We start from the raw sequence: 12,515 nt of genomic DNA, 5'->3' as shown, positions 1-12,515 counted from the left end.
ACATTTCTGTGTGTGTGTGTGTGTGTGTGTGTGTGTGTGTGTGTGTGTGTGTGTGTGTGTGTGTGTGTGTGTGTGTGTGTGTGTGTGTGTGTGTGTGTGTGTGTGTGTGTCAACTATTTTTATTACAGAACACCTTTTGTTTTTAATATAAAAAAATGTAATTCAGTATTTTAAGTTGTAGTCTAGCCTATTTTGTATTATTCAATTATTCAACGCATCAGCAGCTGATTAGTCCAGAAGTTGGATGGAAGACACCCATGGACCTATCACCGTTAACTGATTCTTCAGACACGCCCTGTTGCTGCTTGGTTGGCGTCGGAAGAAACTACACATTTTAAGAAACAACTTTTTTGAAGTCTTACACTTCTTGACTTTTGAGTGTTTTTTACGTTTACTTAAGACGGGGTTTTTCGTTCTAAACTAAAATGGGAGCGTGTATGGCATTGTGTTCAATCGCTAGCTGTGTAAGTATCAATTATTTAACTTCTTGATTTGACGTTTTGCTCTCTTTGTAAGAGTGAGAGAGCGCAACGACGTTTGTTTGTGGCTTCGTATGTAAATACACACTTTCCTCTGTTTTCCCCGTAGGTATATTCTGTGTTTTATGTTGATCGTAAATACCTACGTTTGGAAAACAGACACTTGTTTGCAGAAGTCAGCAGTTTCATAATTAGCTGCACGACTAAAATTATTCCCGTTCATATTTCATGCCGTGTTACGGGCATGCTCAGTGATCATGTTAAATAAATATGATGTGATATAAAAGGTTTTCTAGGCCTACTCGAGCCATTAGGTGAATTTCTTCAATTTTGGACGCACACACCGCAAATTACCATGCCTAGAGTGATATACCTATTGACCCTTTCGATTGAAGTTTGTCCCACATTCTCAGGTCAGCAAAAAAACGACAACTTAAACGGTTACACCTTCCAGAGGCAAGGCTTATGAGTGCTGCTCGAATGCATGTTGCATGGCCTGCCACCCTGTTGCATACAGCCTTCATAGCTTGCAATCCTTTAATGAAGGATGGCTGATCCTTCCCTGCTACCGCATCATAGGCTTCCCTATGCTCGACTCTAGACTATGCTTCATGTCTCTGGGCTGATCTGGCCTATGCCTCAGTAGTTCACACATTGTATCTTGACATGACAATCTGCCTGACTCATCAGAGGAGCAGTGAGGGATGCCTCCCGTCGAGCACGAACCTTCTGTGACCGCATACAACACGTATCCAACACTGGGTCTCTTTCTCAATTCATCTGTCCCGATTCCTCCCATCCTATCCTTGGTTCTTCTCAAAACACATCTGAAAGGGATCTTGGATCTCCACCGATGCATATTTGAGGAGGTGGCAAGGAGAGGGAAGACCTGGAATCATGTAAAGCTATAGATTGAGAAAGGGCACATCAGGCAGTGGGCTGTGTTCGTTGCTGTACTCTAACCGTATGACTGGCAGCCCTTGTCATTGTAACTGGCCTGACTACCTTCGTTTGGCTGGAATTTACAATGGTTGCCGTAACAATAACTGGCTGTAGCACACAGTACTTTTGTTGTGCACACACACCATGCATGCGTTTTCTTCATTAGCTCATCTGCCCCCTCCTTCTCCCTCTGGCATACCAAAAACAACTTGTCTGTGCAGTCCTATTTCTCATCCCCTCTCTCCCTCACCTCCCTCCTCCAGGCATCGTGTCTGTGTGGCTCTTCTCCCTGTCTGCTGTCAGGATGCTGTCCCTCCACCTACAACTCCACTGTGTCCCGGCTGACCTTCTCCTTCCTGCGGCTGCTGGGGACCCTGGTCTCTGTCATCATAATCCTACCTGGCATGGAGATTCAGCTCAGGAAGGTAACACCACACAACCCTGGTCTTGGTTGCTTGATGAGTAGAGTTGCCTGAGACCTACATATTTGTTTTAGCTCCCTGAACTAATTCCAAGGCTTTAGCTCAGCGGGTAAACAGGATTGTGGTTCGCAGGAGACCCTGGTTCGAACCCAGTTGGTCACACAAGCTGGTGAAGATGGCCCAGTGGTTGACGAAAACGTTTTGATGCTGTCGTCAATGTACATTGTTGGTTCTATTCTTACTGTTTCTTTACTGATCTATCAGATACCAGGCTTCTGTGTGGGCGGAACCTCCATACCCATGCCAGGCATGGAGAACAAGGTGAACTGTGATGTCATCGTGGGCTACAAGTCTGTGTATCGCATGTGCTTTGCCATGGCCTGCTTCTTTTTCCTGTTCTCCATCATCATGATCCGCGTTCGCAGTAGCAAGGACCCCGAGCCTCCCTACAGAACGGGTATGAAGCTCACCTTTTTATAGTAGTGGATGGTGATCTTCAGGGACACAATGTTGCCCTCTGCTGGCCAGGCCAGGGCAGTGCCACATTCTCCACACTCTTATTTGTTTATTGATAGGTGAGAATTGTCTGTTATTTGAATGATTAGAATATTCCGCCCTGAAACATATAATTGTATGGAATTGATTAGTATGTATACAATCATAATCAATAAATGTGTAGTCCTAGTCAGAATTAGGGTAAAACAATATGTCTTTATGGTATTTTAAACACAGACTGTCTGAGCTTGGTGCCGACCTGAATAGAGATTTGGGAGAGAACGGGGAGTACGTCTCAAGGACAAGGTCGCTATCTCTGTCGGCTGGGTAGTGAGACAGACAGTGTGTGCGTAGCAGGAAATGTTTGTGTGTATGTGTGGGTGTGAGAAGTCAGTATAAAATGAATTGTTTTGTATTCTTGACTTTAGAAACTTCCCGTGAATAAACCTTTTTGACTATTTTAGCTGGGCCTCCGTCTGTTTCATTCGACCAGGATCTTACACATTCTGGTCTGCAGACTGAGAGTAATATAATTAAATTGGGTTATGTACCTGGAGAACATAATTCTCCTTTCATTTACATACCAGCATAAAATATTAGGGCTAGGACAAAACCAGTATCCCAATACTCGTTAGTGTCATGGCAAGGAAACAAAACATGAAGCAGCTTTAACTTTAGGAAAAAAGCACTAATGTTGGAAACAACCACATGTTGTCATCCAGAGTCACATTTATTTACTTTCAAAATTTTATTGGGAGATTTTACACTATTTTACATACAGAAGGTTTTTTAAAGGATGATACTGCCCAAAAATATGACCAGTCTATTTTTTTTTTATGGCGCACAGACACGGGACCTGTTTTTGTATGAGATGATTTCATTGAATGAATGCTTGTGGCTTTGTCCTCTCAGATTCTGGTTCTTCAAGTTCCTCGTACTGGTGGGGATAACTGTAGGAGCCTTCTTCATTCCAGACGGGACATTCAACACAGGTATACACCATTACTACGATATTACATATTTTCTTCACCCTGAAGAAGGCACAGTGATGCTGCAACATTGGTTGTTTTTTACCCAATAAATTACTGGGAGATTATTCATATGGAGTGTGCAACTCTCCTTTGTTTTTATAGCTTACAGTTTATTCACCGTTAATCAAATCAAATGTGTTTATATAGCCCTTCGTACATCAGCTGATATCTCAAAGTGCTGTACAGAAACCCAGCCTAAAACCCCAAACAGCAAGCAATGCAGGTGTAGAAGCATGGTGGCTAGGAAAAACTCCCTAGAAAGGCCAAAACCTAGGAAGAAACCTAGAGAGGAACCAGGCTATGTGGGGTGGCCAGTCCTCTTCTGGCTGTGCCAGGTGGAAATTATAACAGAACATGGCCAAGATGTTAAAATGTTCATAAATGACCAGCATGGTCCAATAATAATAAGGCAGAACAGTTGAAACGGGAGCAGCAGCACGGCCAGGTGGACTGGGGACAGCAAGGAGTCATCATGCCAGGTAGTCCTGACGCATGGTCCTAGGGCTCGGGTCCTCCGAGAGAGAATTAGAGAGGGCATGCTTAAATTCACACAGGACACCGGATAAGACAGGAGAAGTACTCCAGATATAACAAACTGACCCTAGCCCCCCGACACATAAACTACTGCAGCATAAATACTGGAGGCTGAGACAGGAGGGGTCAGGAGACACTGTGGCCCCATCCGATGATACCCCCGGACAGGGCAAACAGGAAGAATATAACCCCACCCACTTTGCCAAAGCACAGCCCACACACCACTAGAGGGATATCTTCAACCACCAACTTACCATCCTGAGACAAGGCCGAGTATATCGCCCACAAAGATCTCCGCCACTGCACAACCCAAGGGGGGGCGCCAACCCAGACAGGAAGATCAGCACCTCTACGTTAAATCATTCTCTGGGTGGGCGCCAGCTCATGTTTTTTATTAAAATATTTTCCTCTAAACCCCAATAACCAGTGGCGATTTTTAACATTCAAATCTTGGTGGGGAAAATCACCAAAGCTCAAATGCATCGAAACCAGTACACTACACTGGCTACACATTGAATGTGTAACAGTATTGCTTCCGTCCCTCTCCTCGCATCGACAACAGCCACTCTCGAAGCATCGTTACCCATCGCTCCACAAAAGCCCGGTCCTTGCAGAGCAAGGGGAACAACTACTTCAAGGTCTCAGAGCGAGTGACGTCACCGATTGAAACGCTATTAGCGCGGATAGGAGTTTTGAGCCACACACAAACGCTATAACATTTGGTTTATGGTTTGGTTTACGGCTACTTCCCATATCTTTAGGTCATATTGCACGGAAGGACACGGTAGTCGAGTAAACTAGCTAGTAATTGGTCTGCAATATCGCGACTCCGGCTGCCTGTTACAAATGGTGCCCGGTTAACGATATACGACGTTATAACACTATTACCTTGCTTCATCTATTGCACCTTCACAGTTCCATCAAAGGTATTTAAACTAACCCTTCTTGTACATGTGGTTCCATGGGTATTCAACAATAAGACATGTAGCCTATAGGGTATTATAGCTAACCTACCTCAAAAGTAATGTTAGCCACTGCTTCATGATCCACCACCAATCACTCCATTTGAATCTTATTTTCCAGCTTGCTTTATTTTAATGGATGGACATATTTTAAAGTGTAGCTGGCTAATGGGCACAGACATTTTCTCTACATTTTTTTTCATAATGTTAAGTTTCAAAATCATTTGCTAGGAGATAAAAAAAAAAGGCCAGACTAATTTGATACAATTCATATCTCCTGACCAATTCTGTAATTTAAACATTAGTGTGTGTGGTTTTACAGTGAGCTCGTGTCAGACAGGTCGACCTGTTTCAGCTAGCTAAGCTACCTAGCTTGAAGACGTGGTAAACAACTAGCTAGCTATGAAGTTGACGCATCAGTTCAATCAAAGTTACCGGGCATAGGACTGTGGCCAATGACCATGAGCCTTCTTGGGCGGGCACGGCTACTGTAAGTCAATGGAGCACCAATTAGGGGCTTTTGCTGGTTCGCTCAGCAGGTGCTGCGGTGACGCACCCTCAGCGCAACCAGAGAAGATTAACGTCGCCTGCGCTCTGTACTTTCTGTCTGCCCCTCTACCACAGTTGACACCAAGCTGCCTTACTCAACAAAAATGTACCAAAACAACAATGGAATGGGAAAGCGACCAAATCAAAGTTTATTTGTCACATGCGCCAAATACAGCCGGTGTAGACCTTACAGTGAAATGCTTACTTACAGGCTCTAACCAACAGTGCAAATAATGCAGATATTCCGGGTAGCCATTTGATAACCTGTTCAGGAGTCATGGCTTTGGGGTAAAAACTGTTGAGAGCCTTTTTGTCCTAGACTTGGCACTCCGGTACCGCTTGCCATGCGGTAGTGCAGAGAACAGTCTGACTGGGGTGGCTGAGGTCTTTGACAATTTTTAGGGCCTTCCTCTGACACCGCTTGGTATAGAGGTCCTGGATGGCAGGAAGCTTGGCCCCAGTGATGTACTGGGCCATACGCACTACCCTCTGTAGTGCCTTGCGGTCGGGGGGCGAGAAGTTGCCATACCAGGCAGTGATGCAACCAGTCAGGATGCTCTCGATGTTGCAGCTGTCGAACCTTTTGAGGATCTGAAAACCATTGCCAAATCTTTCGTTTCCTGTGTTGTGTTTGTTGTGACCTCTTCACAACTGTCTTGGTGTGTTTGGACCATTCTAGTTTGTTGGTGACTTGGACACCAAGGAACTTGAAGCTCTCAACCTGCTCCACTACAGCCTCGTCGATGAAAACGGGGGTCTCTGACCTCCTCTCTATAGGCTGTCTCAACGTTGTCGGTGATCAGCCCGAACACTGTTGACGTCTGCAGACTTAATGATGGTTTTGGATTCGTGCCGTGCCATGCAGTCGTGGGTGAACAAGGAGCGGACTGAGCATGCACCCCTGAGGGGCTCCAGTGTTGAGGATCAGCGTGCAGATGTGTTATTACCTACCCTCACCACCTTGGGACGGCCTGTCAGGAAGTCCAGGATCCAGTTGCAGAAGGTGTTTAGTCCCAGGATCCTTAGCTTAGTGATGAGCTTTGAGGGCACTATGGTGTTGAATGCTGAGCTGTAGTCAATGAATAGCATTCTCACATGGATGTTCCTTTTGTCCAGGTGGGAAAGAGCAGTGTGGAGTGCAATAGAGATTGCATCATCTGTGGATCTGTTTGGGTGGTATGCAAATTGGAGTGGGTCTAGTGTTTCTGAGATAATGGTGTTGTGAGCCATTACCAGCCTTTCAAATCACTTCATGGCTACGGACTTGAGTGCTACGGGTCTTTAGTCATTTCGGCAGGTTGCCTTCATGTTCTTGGGCACAGGGACTATGGTGGTCTGCTTGAAACATGTGGTATTACAGACTCAATCAGGGACATGTTGAAAATATCAGTGAAGACACCTGCCAGCTGGTCAGCACATGCTTTCTTAGATCAAGCCATTTGTTTCATACTATTAAAATGTGTGCTAACTGATATTGTTGTGACATTAAATAACAGAATGGCCCATGTGACGCATTGCCACTGCCAAGAACTTGTAGTCAATTAAACACACCTTGCACATTTTGTCTTTTAACAAACTCGCTGCGTGTGTTCAAGTGTGGTTCTACTTTGGCATGGTGGGTTCCTTCATCATCATCCAACTGATCCTGCTCGTGGACTTCGCTCACACCTGGTACCAGTCCTGGTTGGAGAACACTGAGGGAAATGGCAAGTGCTGGTTCTCAGGTACTGATCGTTAATACCGGGGCGGCAGGGTAGCCTAGTGGTTAGAGCGTTGGACTAGTAACCGAAAGGTTGCAAGTTCGAATCCCCGAGCTGACAAGGTACAAATCTGTCGTTCTGCCCCTGAACAGGTAGTTAACCCACTGTTCCTAGGCTGTCATTGAAAATAATAATTTGTTCTTAACTGACTTGCCTAGTAAAATAAAGGTAAAATAAAAATAGTCTGATTTAAAACGTCAGTCTTTTCTTGAATTAAACTGAAATTTCCTGAAGAAAATAGGAATTTCAGTGTAATTGAATGAATTGACCCTGGTTTTCTCTAGTGGTAATGGAAAGACGTTTCCTAACATCCGTAATGGGATGTATTCTTCTGTTTCTCCACAGCTCTCCTTCACAGTGCTGCACTATGTCCTGGCCTTCTCTGCTGTGGTGGTGTTCTATGTCTATTACACCACGGGAGACGACTGCACTGAACACAACGTCTTCATCAGCCTCAACTTCATATTCTACATCTTCGTCTCCATCGTTGCCATCCTGCCCAAAGTTCAGGTGAGGTTTCAGTCTCTCAAGAAAGATTGATACCAGCACACTGCAGTTTTGAGTACAATGTTTCTTTGCAGGCTGTTTCAGTCTTGTTTCTCTTTCTTTGAAATGCGTACACATCCTGAAGTTCATTCAAGGGTGACAATATTAGCAATGTTTGCAATTTTGAAGATCATCAAAATGTTAAACAATGACACAGTGAACTATTTGTTCATGTGAATGTAGTTGAACAAAAGTTAGACACTGATGTTTTGTGTTTATGTATTGTCCCCCAGGAGTCCCAGCCCAGGTCAGGCCTGCTCCAAGCGTCCTTCATCTCCCTCTACATCATGTATGTTACATGGTCCTCCATGACCAACAACCCCAGTAACTCTCGTCATGACCCTGCCGATGCCCCTGTTCAGTCATTGGTTAAGAGTCATGGTTTAGGTCATGCATTAAAGATGGCCTGATGTAACTATGACTCACATAGCTGCATACTGACTCATGGAAATCACTTGATGGGAACTCTGGAACAACAAATGTATATGTGACAAAGCATATTTTACCCAAAAGATGATCAGTGATCACGTCATCCAACATGAGATGAGTTGCAGCCAAGAATCACAAAAGAAGTAAATCAAATAGATGTGACTAGCTCATAATTAGAAGCTGATCATTTGTAGTTTTCTTTGTTTTAAGCATAACATTTAGTCTTTTCAATGGCCTTAATCAGAATGACAATATTAATACTTCTTTCCCTACAGACTGCAAGTGTAACCCCAGCCTGCTGAGTCTGGTACATAACACCTCCACCCCTACACCTGCCCCAGGGCAAGGGGTCCAGTGGTGGAATGCACAGGGCATCATAGGACTGGTCATCTTCCTCTTCTGCACTCTCTACGCCAGGTATAAAGTTGCAACCTAGAGTAGGGTTCACACCAATCCTGGGGACCCACAGGACCGGGCACTCTTTGTAGCAGACCAGAGACAAAAATCAAATGTTATTGGTCACGTATACATGTTTAGCAGATGTTATTGTGGGTGTAGTGAAATGCTTGTGTTTCTATTTCCAACAGTGCAGCAATATCTAACGATTTCACAACAATACACACATCTAAAGGAATTAATAATATATAAATATTTGGACGAGCAATGTTGGACCGGCATAGACTAAAATACAGTAAAATAGACACCTGATAGAAGTACTGGGCTAGAGTAAACGTGCAAGCCTGTGGGTCCTCAGGACTGGATTTGAGACACTGGTTCAGCGCTATGTTTCAAATTAAATCCTGACTATTCGAGCCTGTCCACATCATCACTTCCCTTTTTTTTCTGGTGGGTTTCCTGCTCTTTCCCCTCCTCCCCTGCAGCATCTGTTCATCTAACAACACCCAGGTGAACAGGCTGATTCAGACAGAGGAGGACCAGGGTCTGGCTGCAGACGACCACGAGGTGGCCACAGGGGAGGACGGGGTCAGACGGGCCGTGGACAACGAGGAAGAGGGGGTCACCTACTCTTACGCCTTCTTCCACTTCAGCCTGTGCCTGGCCTCCCTCTACATCATGATGACACTCACCAACTGGTACCAGTAAGTAGCTCTGTTTTCTTTGATTATGTCTGAGGGGATAGAGGGGTAGGGATGTGTACAGGTGTAACGGAGGTGATTGATGTTGTTCTAGACCTTGCGTCAGCTCCCCAAGCTAATGCCTGGGCTTTAGGTCAACAGGATAAAAGTCTTATGGTACTCCGAAGACCCAATTTTCAAACCATCGCACATGGTCTACTATGCGTTTTTCTGATGGTAAACAAAATGTGAGTGATTGGATTGGTCCTGATCTCTCCCCAGACCTGACGCAGAATACCAGGCCATGCAGAGCTGTTTGCCAGCTGTGTGGGTGAAGATTGGCTCTAGCTGGATAGGCCTGGCTTTCTACCTTTGGACCCTGGTAGCTCCTCTCATCCTCTCCAACCGAGACTTCAACTAAAGACATGCATTCCATCCAGGGCTAAGTCCCAAAATGGCACCCCTGTTCCCAAGTAGGAAGAGGGTGGGTGTCTTTTCAGATTTGCCGAGGGACTTCACTGTTTAGCATGTTTTAATTTATACTATTTGGAATGTTTTTTTGAATTGTGCTGCTTGAAGGAAGGGACCATTGTCATGTCTTATTTTAATTTCAGGCTGGTCTCATTGACTAGACGTAACGTAGTAAAAGAACATCAGGGACACTTAAATTACTATATGTTATGTTTGGTATTGTTACTTTAATTAGCTCAGTTGCAACTACTTAGCATGATAGCTAACCTTAACATCAACCTTAATCCTTAAGGGTCTAAGCCTGTGGAGGGGTTCTATTAAGCTGACATATGGATTTTAAAAAAAGATGTTCATACTGAGGATCATTTATCGACTTGAATATTAGGACCGCTTTAGGTATTATATAAATATGTCACACGCACATTATTTGATGAAACATTGAATTGGGCCTATTAGCCCATAGAAATGGATTGAATAACCGATTCATAAGCTAGTAATAAATAAATAGGACATTTGTTTTTTAAATTGTCTGTCCTATGTCTGAGAGACATAAGCCCAGAAAAATAATAGTATATATATATATATAAAGATGCAGAAATTGTACTGCCATTTTCTGGTTACTAAAATACGAATAGTTCACCTAATTTCAGTTTGTGACAACAAGCAAGTATAGTGTAGCGAATCATTGTACTATCTAAACCACTGTGAAATATATTCGGCAGTACCGACTTCAGACGAGTCTCGTGATGCTTGTTGGGGTCGTGTTCATGAGATTCCTCTTCCCATAGTGGTCGTATTTAGTTTTGTAGGCCACGCTGTTCAGATGCTACTGACGTTTTCGTGAGAAGGCCGATTTTCGGGGTGTCTCATGGTCTGACAAACACGCTGTAGCTTTGCTACCTTCCATCGCAGATGTGGAAGGCTATCATTCACGGTGTAGCCCGTGCAAAACAGTGTATATCTCTAGCACTCTGGGATCCTGAGTCTAAGGCACTGCATCTCAGTGCTAGAGGTGTCACTACAGACACCCTGGTTTGAATCCAGCCGTATCACAACCGGCCGTGATTGGGAGTCCCATAGGGCGGCGCACAATTGGTCCAGTGTCGTCCGGGTTTGGCCGGTGTATGCCGTCATTGTAAATGAGAATTTGTTCTTAACTGACTTGCTTAGTTAAATAAAGAAATAAACAGACTGCTTTTGAAGGGGACTTATTATTATGCTAATTAGATTTCCGCAGGGGTGTTGCCATCGACCCCTAGCCTAGCTAACATTAGCATTAGCCACCTAGTTAGTCAACAAATTGTGGACAGACAAATTAATACATACTATACCAAGCATGATACGAATTTGAGTGTTCTGGAGATTAATTTACTGTTCAGTCTATTCCCGATTCCAGGTTTAATTTGCATTTAGCCATACTTGAGGTTGGACTTATTTACTTTTTTTTGTTGATCTTGTTAAAAATGGGATTGGTTTCATGCTTTCAAAATATCTTCTGGTCACTGAATCTACTGAAATGACTTCATAAATCCTCAAATCGTATGAACACGATCGATATGTTAAACCAGCCAAGTAAACTCCACTCAGGTGTTAATGTTTTACTTGTTCCACCTGTTTGCATACATTTAGATCCTCTCTCCACAATATACCTTGCTCAGTCCATCCACGACATGTTTGGCAGGGTGCCATTGCTACAAATGACCATAGTCTCGGATGTTGTGAACAAGATTATGTTCATCCAATGCACTTTCTCCTTGTTTTTAGTTGATTTGTTTTATACATTTCAGCGTGTCTTTGCTTACAATGTCCATATACATTTTTTGTTATAGCTAAGATTTGTAAAAGTGCCTTTTAAACCTATAGATTTGCTACACAATACCTATTCAGTCAGACCATAGACTGGCTTTGTATTCCAATTTGTATATGGTTTGTCATATATCTGTCAAGGTATCTCTAGTGCCTCCTTGTCATGATGAAATGTAATACATCTGATCATCTCTGAAATGTCTTCCAGTGTTCTATTGTGAGATTGTTATTTTAAGAGTTCATGGGGTCCTGTAGGTGGGACTATTGCCCCTCAAATGACTGTATATTGCTGCTAGGTTTTATTTGAGATGAGTAGTTCTACGTACCTCTTCCAGATAAGTAGAAAGTGCCCATGGCACTTCTTTTCTCTCTGCCATTCTGCCTCAAAGTGAAACATGTTAGCTCAATTCATGAGGACAGTCAATGCCTACTACTAGTTATATAGCTTTGTACATGTCATAGCTGCATCTTGTAATCAAGTGCTTTATTCTGTTCAACACTAGTGTTACTTCATTTTATCAGTAGGACATTCCAGCACCTGAGAAGTTGAAACAGACCAAAGACATGTCATCACATGTCATCAGTCCGAGCCAACAGGGATTCCAGAACCTCCCATTCCCTCTGGCTTCATTCATCACCCTGATCACATGACCATGATCACACTCCATCAGGATTATTCTTATTTCCTTGTCGCAGGATTACCCATGTAGCCACACCACACTCTCTCGGCAAGGGAATGCGATTTCCCCATCACAAGATTGGCATAAGGAGGGGGTTGAACACAATACCAACATTATATTCATTGAGGAACAAATGGGATTGGCTGGGGTAGAGAAGGAGCACAGAGATGGGTCTGTAATTATTCCATGAATTGAGCCTCAAATCACTGCAATCAGACCGTTTGAGTTTAAGCATAGCAGAATTACACCCGGACACACACTGAAGTAATGTACACGTAGTGGAAAATAAAGTGAGTGCCATGCCATATTAATTTCAGCTGACTGCTTTATGGT

The 12,515-nt window shown here is 43.7% G+C and overlaps 1 pseudogene; it reads left to right on the top strand.

Moving 5' to 3' along the window:
- Nucleotides 1–238: 238 nt before the first annotated feature.
- On the top strand, nucleotides 239–12,515 carry LOC118399478 (serine incorporator 1-like; annotated as a pseudogene).

This window comes from Oncorhynchus keta, chromosome 20 (assembly GCF_023373465.1).
Source record: "Oncorhynchus keta strain PuntledgeMale-10-30-2019 chromosome 20, Oket_V2, whole genome shotgun sequence".
In the NCBI taxonomy this organism is placed as follows: Eukaryota; Metazoa; Chordata; class Actinopteri; order Salmoniformes; family Salmonidae; genus Oncorhynchus; species Oncorhynchus keta.
The sequence above is the reverse complement of the archived record's forward strand: the minus strand, read 5'-3'. Positions and strand labels throughout refer to the sequence as shown.